We start from the raw sequence: 11,970 nt of genomic DNA, 5'->3' as shown, positions 1-11,970 counted from the left end.
AGGACACATCACATGTTTGGTCACAAAATAAGTTTCTATAAACTCGAGAAGATTGCAATTATACCATGTATCTTTTCCAACCACAACTGTATGACACAAATCAATCACAAGAAAAAAAACTCTAAGAGTATAAATACATGAAGAATAAATAACATGCTACTAAACAATGACTGAGTCAATCAAGATATTAAAGAGGAGATAAACAATAAAGAGACACAAATGAAAGTGAAAATACAATTATATAAAATCTTTGGGATGAAGCAAAAATTCTTCAGAGAGAAGTTTATAGCAATACAGACCTACATTAGAAAGCAAGAAAAATATCAGATTAAAAGTTTAATCTTACAACTGAAGGACCCAGAAGAACAAAGCCCAAAGCCAGTAAAGGAAGGATATAATAAAGATTAGAATACAAATAAATGAAAGAGACTAAAAAAAAAAACAAAGAAGATAAGTGAAAGAAGGAGCTGGTTCTTTGAAAAAATTAACAAAATTGATAAAATTTTAGACAAACTCAAAAAGAAATAAAGAGAGAGGACTCAAAAAATAAAATCAGAAATGCAAGACGAGAAATAACAATTGACACCAAAAAAACACAAAGGATTATGAGATACTTTTATGAAGCATAGTATACCACTAAATTGGACAACCTAGAATAAATGGACAAATTCTTACAAACATATAACGTTCCAAAACCTAATCCAGAAGAAATTGAAAATTTAAACACATTGATTACTAGCAATGAAATTGAATCAGTAATTTAAAAAAATCTCCCAAAAATCAAGTACAGGACCGGATGGGTTCGCAGTGAATTCTACTAACATTTAAAGAAGGGTTAGAGTGGTGCACCTGGGTGGTTCAGTCGGTTGAGCATCTGACTTTGGCTCAGGTCATGATCTCACGGTTTGTGAGTTCAAGCCCTATGTCGGCTCTGTGCTGATGGCTCAGAGCCTGGAGCCTGCTTCAAATTCTGTGTCTCCCTCTTTCTCTGCCCCTCTCCTGCTCATTCTCTTTCTCTCAAATAAATAAAAACATTTAAAACAATTAAAAAATAATAAAGTGTTATTGTGTCAATACCATACTGTCTTGATGATTACAGCTTTATAATACATGTTAAAGTCCAAAATATTCCATACTCATGGATTTAAAGAATGATTATTGTTAAAATGTCTATACTACCCTAAGTAATCTACACATTTAATGCAATCCACAAAATACCACCAGCATTCTTCACAGATCTAAAACAAACAACCTAAAATTTGTATGGAACTACAAAAGACCCAAATAGCCAAAGTAATGTTGAAAAAGAAAGCCAAAGCTGGAGGTTCCCCAGCAATTGCACTACTAGGAATTTATCCAAAGGATATAAAAATGCTGATTCGAAGAGGCACAGGCACCCTAATGTTTATAGCAGTGGTATCAATAACCAAATTATGGAAAGAGCCCAAATGGGAAAACATTCCATGCTTATGTATTGGAAGAATACACATTGTTAAAATGTCAATACTACCCAATGCAATCTACACATTCAATATAATCACAATCAAAATTGCACCAGGGTTCTTCTCAAAGCTACAACAAAAATAATCCTAAAATTTATATGGAACCACAAAAGACTCCGAATAGCCAAAGTAATATTGAAGAAGACCAAAGCAGGAGGCATCACCATCCCAGACTTTAACTTGTACTACAAAGCTGTAATCAACAAGACAGCATGCTATTGGCAGAAAAACAGACACACAGACCAATGAAATAGAATAGAGACTCCAGAATTGAACACACAAACGTATGGCCAACTAATCTTTGACAAAGCAGGAAAGAATATCCAAGGGAAAAAAGGCAGTCTCTTTAACAAATGTTGCTGGGAGAACTAGACAGCAACATGCAGAAGAAAGAAACTAGACGACATTCTCACACCATTCACAAAAATAAACTCAAAATGGATAAAGGACCTGAATCCTTTTCAGGAAAGGAAACCATCAAAACCCTAGAGGAGAAAGCAGGAAAAAACCTCTCTGACCTCAGCCGCAGAATTTTCTTAATTGACACATCTCCAAAGGCAAGGTAATTAAAAGCAAAGATGAACTATTGGGACCTCATGAGGATAAAAAGCTTCTGCACTGCAAAGGAAACAATCAACAGAATTAAAAGGCAACTGACTGAATGGGAAAAGATATTTGCAAATGACATATCAGACAAAGGGCTAGTATCCAAAATCTGTAAAGAACTCAGCAAACTCCACACCCAAAAAAACAAATAATCCAGTGAAGAAATGGGCAAAAGACATGAAGACACTTCTCTAAAGAAGACATCCAGATGGCTAACAAGCACATGAAAAGATGCTCAACGTCGCTCCTCATCAGGGAAATACAAATCAAAACCACACTGAGATACCACCTCACACCAGTCAGAGTGGCTAAAATGAACAAATTAGGAGATTATAGATGTGGTGAGGATATGGAGAAACGGGAACCCTCTTGCACTATTAGTGGGAATGCAAACTGGTGCAGCCGCTCTGGAAAACAGTGTGGAGTTTCCTCAAAAAATTAAAAATAGATCTCCCCTATGACCCAGCAATAACACTGCTAGGAATTTATCTAAGGGATACAGCAGTGGTGATGCATAGGGGCACTTGTACCCCAATGTTTACAGCAGCACTTTCAACAATAGCCAAATTATGGAAAGAGCCTAAATGTCCATCAACTGATGAATGGATAAAGAAATTGTGGTTTATATACAAAATGGAATACTACTTGACAATGAGAAAGAATAAAATATGGCTTTTTGTAGCAACGTGGTTGGAACTGAAGATAGTTATGCTAAGTGAAATAAGTCATACAGAGAAAGACAGATACCATATGTTTTCACTCTCATGTGGATCCTAAGAAACTTAACAGAAGGCCATGGGGGAGGGGAAGGAAAAAAAAAAGTTAGAGAGGGAGGGAGGCAAACCATAAAAACTGAGAACAAACTGAGGGTTGATGGGAGGTGGGAGGGAGGGTAGGGTGGGTGATGCACATTGAGGAGGGCACCTTTTGGGATGAATACTGGGTGTTGTATGGAAACCAATTTGACAATACATTTCATAACAAAAAAAGAAGGTGTGGTATGAACACACACACACACACACACACACACACACACACACACTGGAATACTACTTGGCAATGAAAATGAATGAAATTTTGCCATTTGAAATAAGGTGGATGGACTGAAGAGTATTATGCTAAGTGAAATGAGTCAGTCAGAGAAAGACAGATTTCATATGATTTCACTCATATGTGGAATCTGAGAAACTCAACAGATGAACATAAGGGGAAGGGAAGGAAAAATAAGATAAAACAGAGAGGAAGACAAACCATAAGAGAGTCTTAAATACAGAGAAGAAACTAAAGGTTGCTGTAGGGCAGGGTGGGGGGTGAGTTAAAGATGTGATTAACATTAAGGATAGCACTTGTTGGGATGAGCATTGGGTGTCATATGTAAGAGATTAATCACTCGGTTCTACTCCTGAAGTCAAGACTATACTGCGTATTAACTAACTTGAATATAAATGTTAAAAACATAATAAAAAAGGGTTAATATCTCTGCTTCTCAAACTATTCCAAAAAATAGAAGATAGAAATCTGCTTGGGATTTTGTCTCCCTCTGTCTCTGCTCTTCTCCCACTCATACTCTATCACTCTCAAAAATAAATATTTAAAAAATATTTTTAAAAATATATTGAAGATGATACAAAAGAAATGGAAAGACTTTCCAGGCTCATGGATTGGAATAACAAACAGTGCTAAAATGCCAATGCAACCTAAAGCAATTTACAGATTTAATGCAATCTCTGTAAAAGTTCAAACAATTTTTTTCACAGTATGAGAACAAATAAAAACATGAATTCATGGAACTACAAAAGGCCTTGAATAGACAAAGCAATCTTGACAAAAGAGAACAAAGATGAGGGTAACACAATCCCAGATTTCGATGTGTACTACAAAGCTACAGTGAGGTATTGACACAAATATAGACACAGAGATCAAGAGAACAGAATAGAAACCCTAGAAATAAGCCCACTCTGATTTGGTCTATTAATCTATGTCAAAGGAAACAAGAATATACAACAAGTAAAAGACAGTCTTTTTAATATGTAGTATTAGGAAAACTGGACAGCTACATGGAAATGAGTGAGGCAGGGCTACTTTTTTATACCATACACAAAAATAAACTCAAATTGTGTTAAGGACATAAATATGAGACTGGAAACCCTAAAACTATTAGACAAAATCATAGGCAGCAGGTTCTTTGACATTGGCTATAGAAACATTTCTCCAAACATGTGCCATCATGCAAGGGAAACAGAAACAAAACTAGTGGGAGTACACACACACACACACACACACACACACACACTTTTGCAAAGTGAAGGAATCCATCAACAAAATGATTGGACAATCTGCTGAATGGGAAAAGAACTTTGAAAATGATATAGCCAATACGGGTTCATATGCAAAAAATAATATAAAGAACTTATACAGCTCAACATTAAAAAAAAACTAAAAATAAGATTTGATAATCAGCAGAGAAACTGAATAGCCATTTTTACATAGAAGACATACAAACGACCAATAGACTCATGAAAAGATCTTCAATATCACTAACCATCAGAGAAATGCAAATCAAAACTACAATAAGATATCACATTGCATCTGTCAGAAAGGCTAGAATGAAAAAGACAAGAAATAACAAGTGTTGGCAAAGATGTGAAGAAAGAGAAAACGTGCACTGCTAGTGGGAATGTAAATTGGTGCAGTCACTGTGGAAAGCAGTTTGAAGTTTCTTCAAAAAATTAAAAATAGAATTACTGTATGATCTAGTAATTCCATTACTGAACATTTGCCCAAAGAAAACAAAAACACTAATTTGAAATAATATATGCACCCTTATGTTTATTGAAGCATTATTTACAATAGCCAAGACACTAAAGCAATCCTAGTGTTCATCTATATATGAATGGATAAAGAAGAGTTGGTATATATATGAACAATGGGATATTACTCAACTATGAAAAGAGCAACAACAACAACAATGAGATCTTGCCATTTGCAACAACATGGATGGACTAGAGCATAGAATGCTTGGAGAAATAAGTCAGACTGAGAAAAACAAGTACCATATGATTTTAGTCATATGTGGAATTTAAGAAACAAAGAAAGAGTCATACAACAAAGCAGACTATGAAATACAAAGAATAAACTGATGTTTGCCAGAGGGGAAGTGGATAGGTGAAATAGATTAAGGGGATTAGGAGTACACTTATGTGGTGAGTACTTAGTAATGTATACAGTTGTTGAATTATTATGTTGTACCCCTGAAACTAATATAACACTGTATATTAATTATACTTCAATGAAAATAAAAGAAGTACAGCTTGTATTATTGTATTTTTTGTTTGCAACTCTTCTGTTTCTTACATGATTTCACAGACCAATGCATAGGACAATAATTATAAATCCATGTTAATTGGCACACAAAGTATAAAGATTCAATTTGTGACAAAACATAAAGGAAGGATGGAGCTGTATAGGAGATAAAATATGTTTCTTGAAGCTAATTTGGTGTCAATTCAAACTAGGTTGTTATAAATTTAAGATGTTAACTGTAATCTCCATGGCAAAAAACTAAGAAAACAACTAAACCAGGAAGATGGGGCACCTGGGTGACTCAGTTGGTTGAGGGTCTGACTTCAGCTCAGGTCATGATCTCACAGCTTGTGGGTTCCAGCCCTGCATCAGGCCCTTTGCTGACATCTCAGAGCTTGGAGCATCCTTCGGATTCTGTGTCTCTGTCTCTCTCTGTCCCTGCCCAGGTCGCTCTCTCACTCTCTCAGAAATAAACATTAAGGGTGCCTGGGTGGCTCAGTCAGTTGAGGGTCCGACTTTAGCTCAGGTCATGATCTTGCGGTCTGTGAGTTCAAGCCCTGTGTCAGGCTCTGTTCTGACAGCTTGGAGCTTGGAGCCTGCTTTAGATTCTGTGTCTCCCTCTCTCTCTGCCCCTCCCCTGCTTATGCTCTCTCTCTCTCTCTCTCTGTCAAACATAAATAAATGTTAAAAAAAATTTAAAAATTAAAAAATAAAAATAAACATTATAAAAGGAATGTTTAAAACTTTTTTAAAAAGGCGCCTGGGTGGTTCAGTCAGTTGAGGGTCTGACTGCAGCTCAGGTCATGATCTCACAGTTCATGGGTTCGAACCATACCTTGAGCTTTGTGCCAACAGCTCAGAGCTTGGAGCTTGTTTCAGATTCTGTGTCTCCTTCTCTTTCTGCCCCTTCCCTGCTCATGTTCTGTCTCTTTCTCTCTAAAAAAATAAATAAATATTAAATAAATTAAAAAAAAATAAATCAGGCTGAAAAGACAATGAGAAATCAAAATAGTACACTAAAAGAAATAACAAAAGACCAAAAAAGGTAGTATTGGAAAAAATAAGGAAAAAACACACAAAACATATATTACAATAGCAAGATGGAAGAAATAAATCCTTCCATTACCAGTAATCACTTTAAGTGCAAATGGATTAAACTCATCAATTAAAAGACAGAGATCGGCAGCATGGGTACAAACCATGTTCCAACTATATTCTTCTTACAAGGTACTCACTTTAGACGCAAAGACACAAGTTTGTTGAAAGTGAAATGATGACAAAATATGCTTCATGCAAATAATAGCCAAAAGAGAAATGGGAAGCTATAAAAATACCAGGTAAAGCTGCCTTTAAACTCAAAAATGTACAAGAGACAAATAATGGCATTATATATTGATAAAATATTTGGTTCAATACAGAGAGAAGAATATAAGGGAAGAATACAAGAATTATAAACATTCACAAACCTAACAGAAGATTCAAAATATATAAAGTAATAATTGACAGACTGGAAGAAAGAAATAGTTGTTCTATAAGAAGAGTAGAAGAGTTCAATATATACTTTCAATAATGGATAGATTATCTCGACAGAAGATGAGCAAGGAAATAGAGGACTTGAACAACTCTGTTATTTAACTAGATATAGTAGGAAAATTCATCCAAAAACAACATACTGTGCATTCTCAAGTGCAGATGGAATGTTTTTCCTAAGTTAAGTACTAGATCAAAAAGAAGTGTTAATAAATTTTAAAAGATTGAAATCATCAAAAGTATCTTCTTCCCTGGCAATGAGATGAAGCTAGAATTCAATTTAAAAAAGGCAAAAATAGAGGAGGAGCCAAGATGGCGGGACAGCATGGAAGTGATTTTTGTGTCTTGTGTCCATGAAATACAGCCAGAACAACACTAAACCATCCTGCACATATAGAAACTTGATGTGAGGATTAACACAACAATCTGAACAACCTGAACCACAGAACTCAGCAGAAAGAAAAAGAATTATTTTTATTTTTAATTGTTTTAAAAATATTTTTTAAAGTTTTTTCGACTAAGTTTTTACTTTTATGTAAATTTTTCAAATTCTATTTTACTTCCATCATTTCATTTTATTATACTTCATTATATTCATTTTAAAAATTTTCAACCTTTTTCCATATTTTTTTCTTTTTCCCTTTTTTCTCTAATATATCAAGCTCATTTCAACACCCAGACCAAAAAACACCCAGGATTTAACATCATTTATTTCATTTTATGTGTGTGTGCTGTTTTTAATTTTAATTTTTTTACCTTATTCATTACTATTTTTCCTTCAAAATGATGAAATGAATGAATTCATGCCAAAGGAAAAAGCAGGAAGGAATGGCAGCCAGAGAATTAATCAACACAGATACAAGCAAGATGTCTGAACCAGAATTTAGAATCACAATAATAATACTAGCTGGGATTGAAAATAGATTAAAATCCCTCTCTGTGGAGGTAAAAGAAGTAAAAGCTCCTCAGGATGAAATAAAAAATTCTATAACTGAGCTGCAATCTCGAATGATTGCCATGACAGGAAGGATGAATGAGACCGAGCAGCGAATCAGCGATATAAAGAACAAACTTACAGAGAATAATGAAGCAGAAAAAAAGAGGGAGACTAAGGCAAAAGAACATGATTAAAGAATTAGAGAAATCAGCGGGGCATCTGGGTGGCTCAGTCAGGTGGCATCTGACATAGGCTCAGGTAATGATCTCATGGTTTGTGGGTTCAAACCCCATGTCGGGCTCTGTGCTGACAGCTTAGAACCTGGAGCCTGCTTCAGATTCTGTGTCTCCTTTCTCTGTTCCTCCCCTGCTCACACTCTCTCTCTCTCTCTCTCTCTCTCTCTCTCTCCCTCTCTCTCTCTCTCTCTCTCTCTCTCAAAAATAAAGATTAAAAAATAAAGGAAAGGATTAGAGAAATCCGTGACTCATTAAAAAGGAACAGCATCAGAATCATAGAGATCCCTGAAGATGAAAACAGAGAAAAAGGGGTGGAAGGGTTACATGAGCAAATCATAGCAGAAAACTGTCCTAAGCTGGGGAAAGACACAGACATCAAAATCCATGAAGGACAGAGGACTCTCATTAGATTCAACAAAAACCGAACATTGAAAAAGCATATCATGGCCAAATTCACAAAATACTCAGGCAAGGAAAGAACCATGAAAACAGCAAGGGAAAAAAGTCCTTAACTTAACAGGGATGACAGATCAGGTTTGCAGGAGACCTATCCACAGAAACTCAGCAGGCAAGAAAGCAGTGGTAGGATATATCCAATGTGCTGAATCAGAAAAATATGCAGCCAAGAATTCTTTATCCAACAAGGCTGTCATTCAAGACAGAAGGAGAGATAAAAAGTTTCTCAGAAAGGAAAATGAAAGGAGTTTGTGACTACTAAACCACCCCTGCAAGAAATGTTAACAGGGACTCTCTGAGGGTAGAAAAGACAAAAAAAAAAAAAAAAAAAGAAAAGAAAAGACCCAAAGCAACAAAGACTAGAAAGGACCAGAAAAACCACCAGAAACTCCAACTCTACAAGCATCATAATGGCAATAAACGCATATCTTTCAGTATTCACTGTAAACCTCAATGGAATAAATGCTCCAATAAAAACACATAGGGTAACAGAAACAAGATCCATCTGTATCCTGTTTACAAGAGGCCCACTTTAGACTTAAAAACGCATTCAGATTGAAAGTAAAGGGATAGAGAATCATCTAGAATGCTAATGGTCAACAAAAGAAAGGTGGAGTAGCCATACTTGTAGCAGAAAATCTAGACTTTAAAATAAAGACTATAACGAGATTAAGAAGGACATTATATCATAATTAAGGGGTCAGTCCGCCTAGAAGACCTAACAATTGTAAATATTTATGTACCAAATGTAGTATCACCCAAATATATAAGTCAATTAATCACAAACATAAAAAATCCACCAATAATAATACAATAATAGTAGAGGACTTCAACACCCCACTTACAACAATGGACAGACCATACAAACAGAAAATCAACAAGGAAACAATGGCATTGAATGACACACTGGACCAGATGGACTTAACAGATATATTAAGAACATTTCATCCTAAAGCAGCAGAATACACATTCTTTCCCAGTGCACATGGAACTTTCTCCAGAATAGATCACATACTGGGACACAAATCAGCCCTCAACAAGTACAAAAAAATTGAGATAATACCGTACATATTTTCAGACCACAAGAATATGAAACTCGAAATCAACCACAAGAAAAAATTTGGAAAGGTAACAAATACTTGGAGACTAAGGAACATCCTACTAAAGAATGAATGGACTAACCAATAAGTTAAAGAGGAAATTAAAAAGTACATGGAAGCTAATGAAAATGATAGCACCAGAGCTCCAAACCTCTGGGATGTAGCAAAGGCATCATAACAGGAAAGTATATAGCAATCCAGGCCTTCCAAAATAAAGAAGAAAGGTCTCAGATACACAACCTAACATATCACCTTAAAAGGCTGGAAAACGAACAGAAAATAATACCCAAAACCAGAAGGAGACAAGAAATAAGATTAGAGCAGAAATCAATGCTACCAAAACCAAAAAAAAAAGCAAAACAAAACAATAAACAAACAAACAAATAAATAAAAAATAGAATGATCAATGAAACCAGAAGCTGGTCCTTAAAAGAATTAACAAAATTGATAAACCCCTAGCCAGTTTAATAAAAAGAAACAGGAAAGCACCCAAATAAATAAAATCAAGAATGAAAGAGGAGAGATCACGACCAACACAATAGAAATGATAAGAATAATAAAAGAATATTACAGGAAATAATACACCAATAAAATGGGCAATCTAGAAGAATTGGACAATTCGTAGAAACATATATATTACTAAAAGTGAAACAGGAAGAAATAGAAAATTTGAACAGACCCATAAGCAGTAAAGAAATCAAATGGGTAATCAAAAATCTCCCAAAAGACAAGAGTCCAGGGCCAAATGGCTTTTCAGGGCAATTTTACCAAACATTTAAGGAAGAGTTAACATCTATTCTCTTTGAAGCTGTTCCAAAAATAGAAATGGAAGGAAAACTTCCAAACTCTTTCTATGAAGCCAGCATTGCCTTGATTCCAAAACCAGACACAGACCCCACTAAAAAGGAGAACTACAGACCAATTTCCCTGATGAACATGGATGCAAAAATCCTCAACAATATATTAGCCAATGGGATCCAACAATACATTAAAAAATTATATTCACCACGGCCAAGTGAAATTTATACCTGGGATGCAAGGGTGGTTCAATATTTTCAAAACAGTCAATGTGATTTATCACATCAATAAAAGCAAGGGCAAGAACCACATGATCCTCTCAATAGATGCAGGAAGAGCATTGGACAAAATACATAATACTTTATTAATAAATCTCTCAAGAAAGTAGGAATAGAAGGATCATACCTAGAGATCATAAAACCATATATGAAAGACCCAATGCTAGTATCATCTTCAATGGGGAAAAATGAAATCTTTCCCTCTAAGGTCAGGAACAAGACTGGGATGTACACTCATGCCACTATTATTCAACATAGTATTGGAAGTCTTAGCCTCTGCAATCAAACAACACAAAGAAATAAAAGACATCCAAATTGGGAGAAGGTCAAACTTTCATTCTTCACAGATGACATGATATTTTATATGGAAAACCCAAAAGATTCCACCAAAAAACTGCTAGAAGTGATCCATGAATTCAGCAAATTTGCTGGATACAAAATGAATGAACAGAAATCGGTTTCATTCCTATACACCAACAATGAAGTGACAGAAAGAAAAAAATCAAGGAATTGATCCCATTTACAATAGGACAAAAGTCATAAAATACCTAGGAATAAATATAACTAAAGAGGTGAAAAATCTATACACTGAAAAGTATAGAAAGCTTATGAAAGAAATTGAAGAAAACACACATACAAAAAAATGGAAAACGATTCCATGCTCTTGGATATAAAGAAAAAATATTGTTAAAATGTCAATAAGACCCAAAGCAATCTACATATTCAATGAAATACCTAACAAAATATTACCAGGATTCTTCACAGAGCTAGGACAAACAATCCTAAAACTTGTCTGGAACCAGAAAAGACCACAAATAGCCTAAGCAATCTTTAAAAAGAAAACGAAAGCAGGAGGAATTGCAATCCTGGACTTCAAGCTGTATCACAAAGCTGTAATCATCAAGACAGTATGGTACTGGCACAAAAAAAGACACTCAGATCAATGGAACACAAAAGAGAACCTAGAAATGGACCCACAAACATATGGTCAACTAATCTTTGACAAAGCAGGAAGAAAATCCAATGGAATAAAGACAGTCTCTTCATCAAGTGGTGCTGGGAAAACTGTACAGCAACATGCATAAGAATGAACCTGATCCGCTTTCTTACACTGTACACAAAAATAAACTTAAAATGGATGAAGGACTTAAATGTAAGACAGGAAGCCATCAAAATCCTCAAGGAGAAAGCAAGCAAAAACCTCTCTGACCTTGGCCTCAGGAA

Source organism: Prionailurus bengalensis, chromosome X, assembly GCF_016509475.1.
Source record: "Prionailurus bengalensis isolate Pbe53 chromosome X, Fcat_Pben_1.1_paternal_pri, whole genome shotgun sequence".
Taxonomy (NCBI): Eukaryota; Metazoa; Chordata; class Mammalia; order Carnivora; family Felidae; genus Prionailurus; species Prionailurus bengalensis.
The sequence above is the reverse complement of the archived record's forward strand: the minus strand, read 5'-3'. Positions refer to the sequence as shown.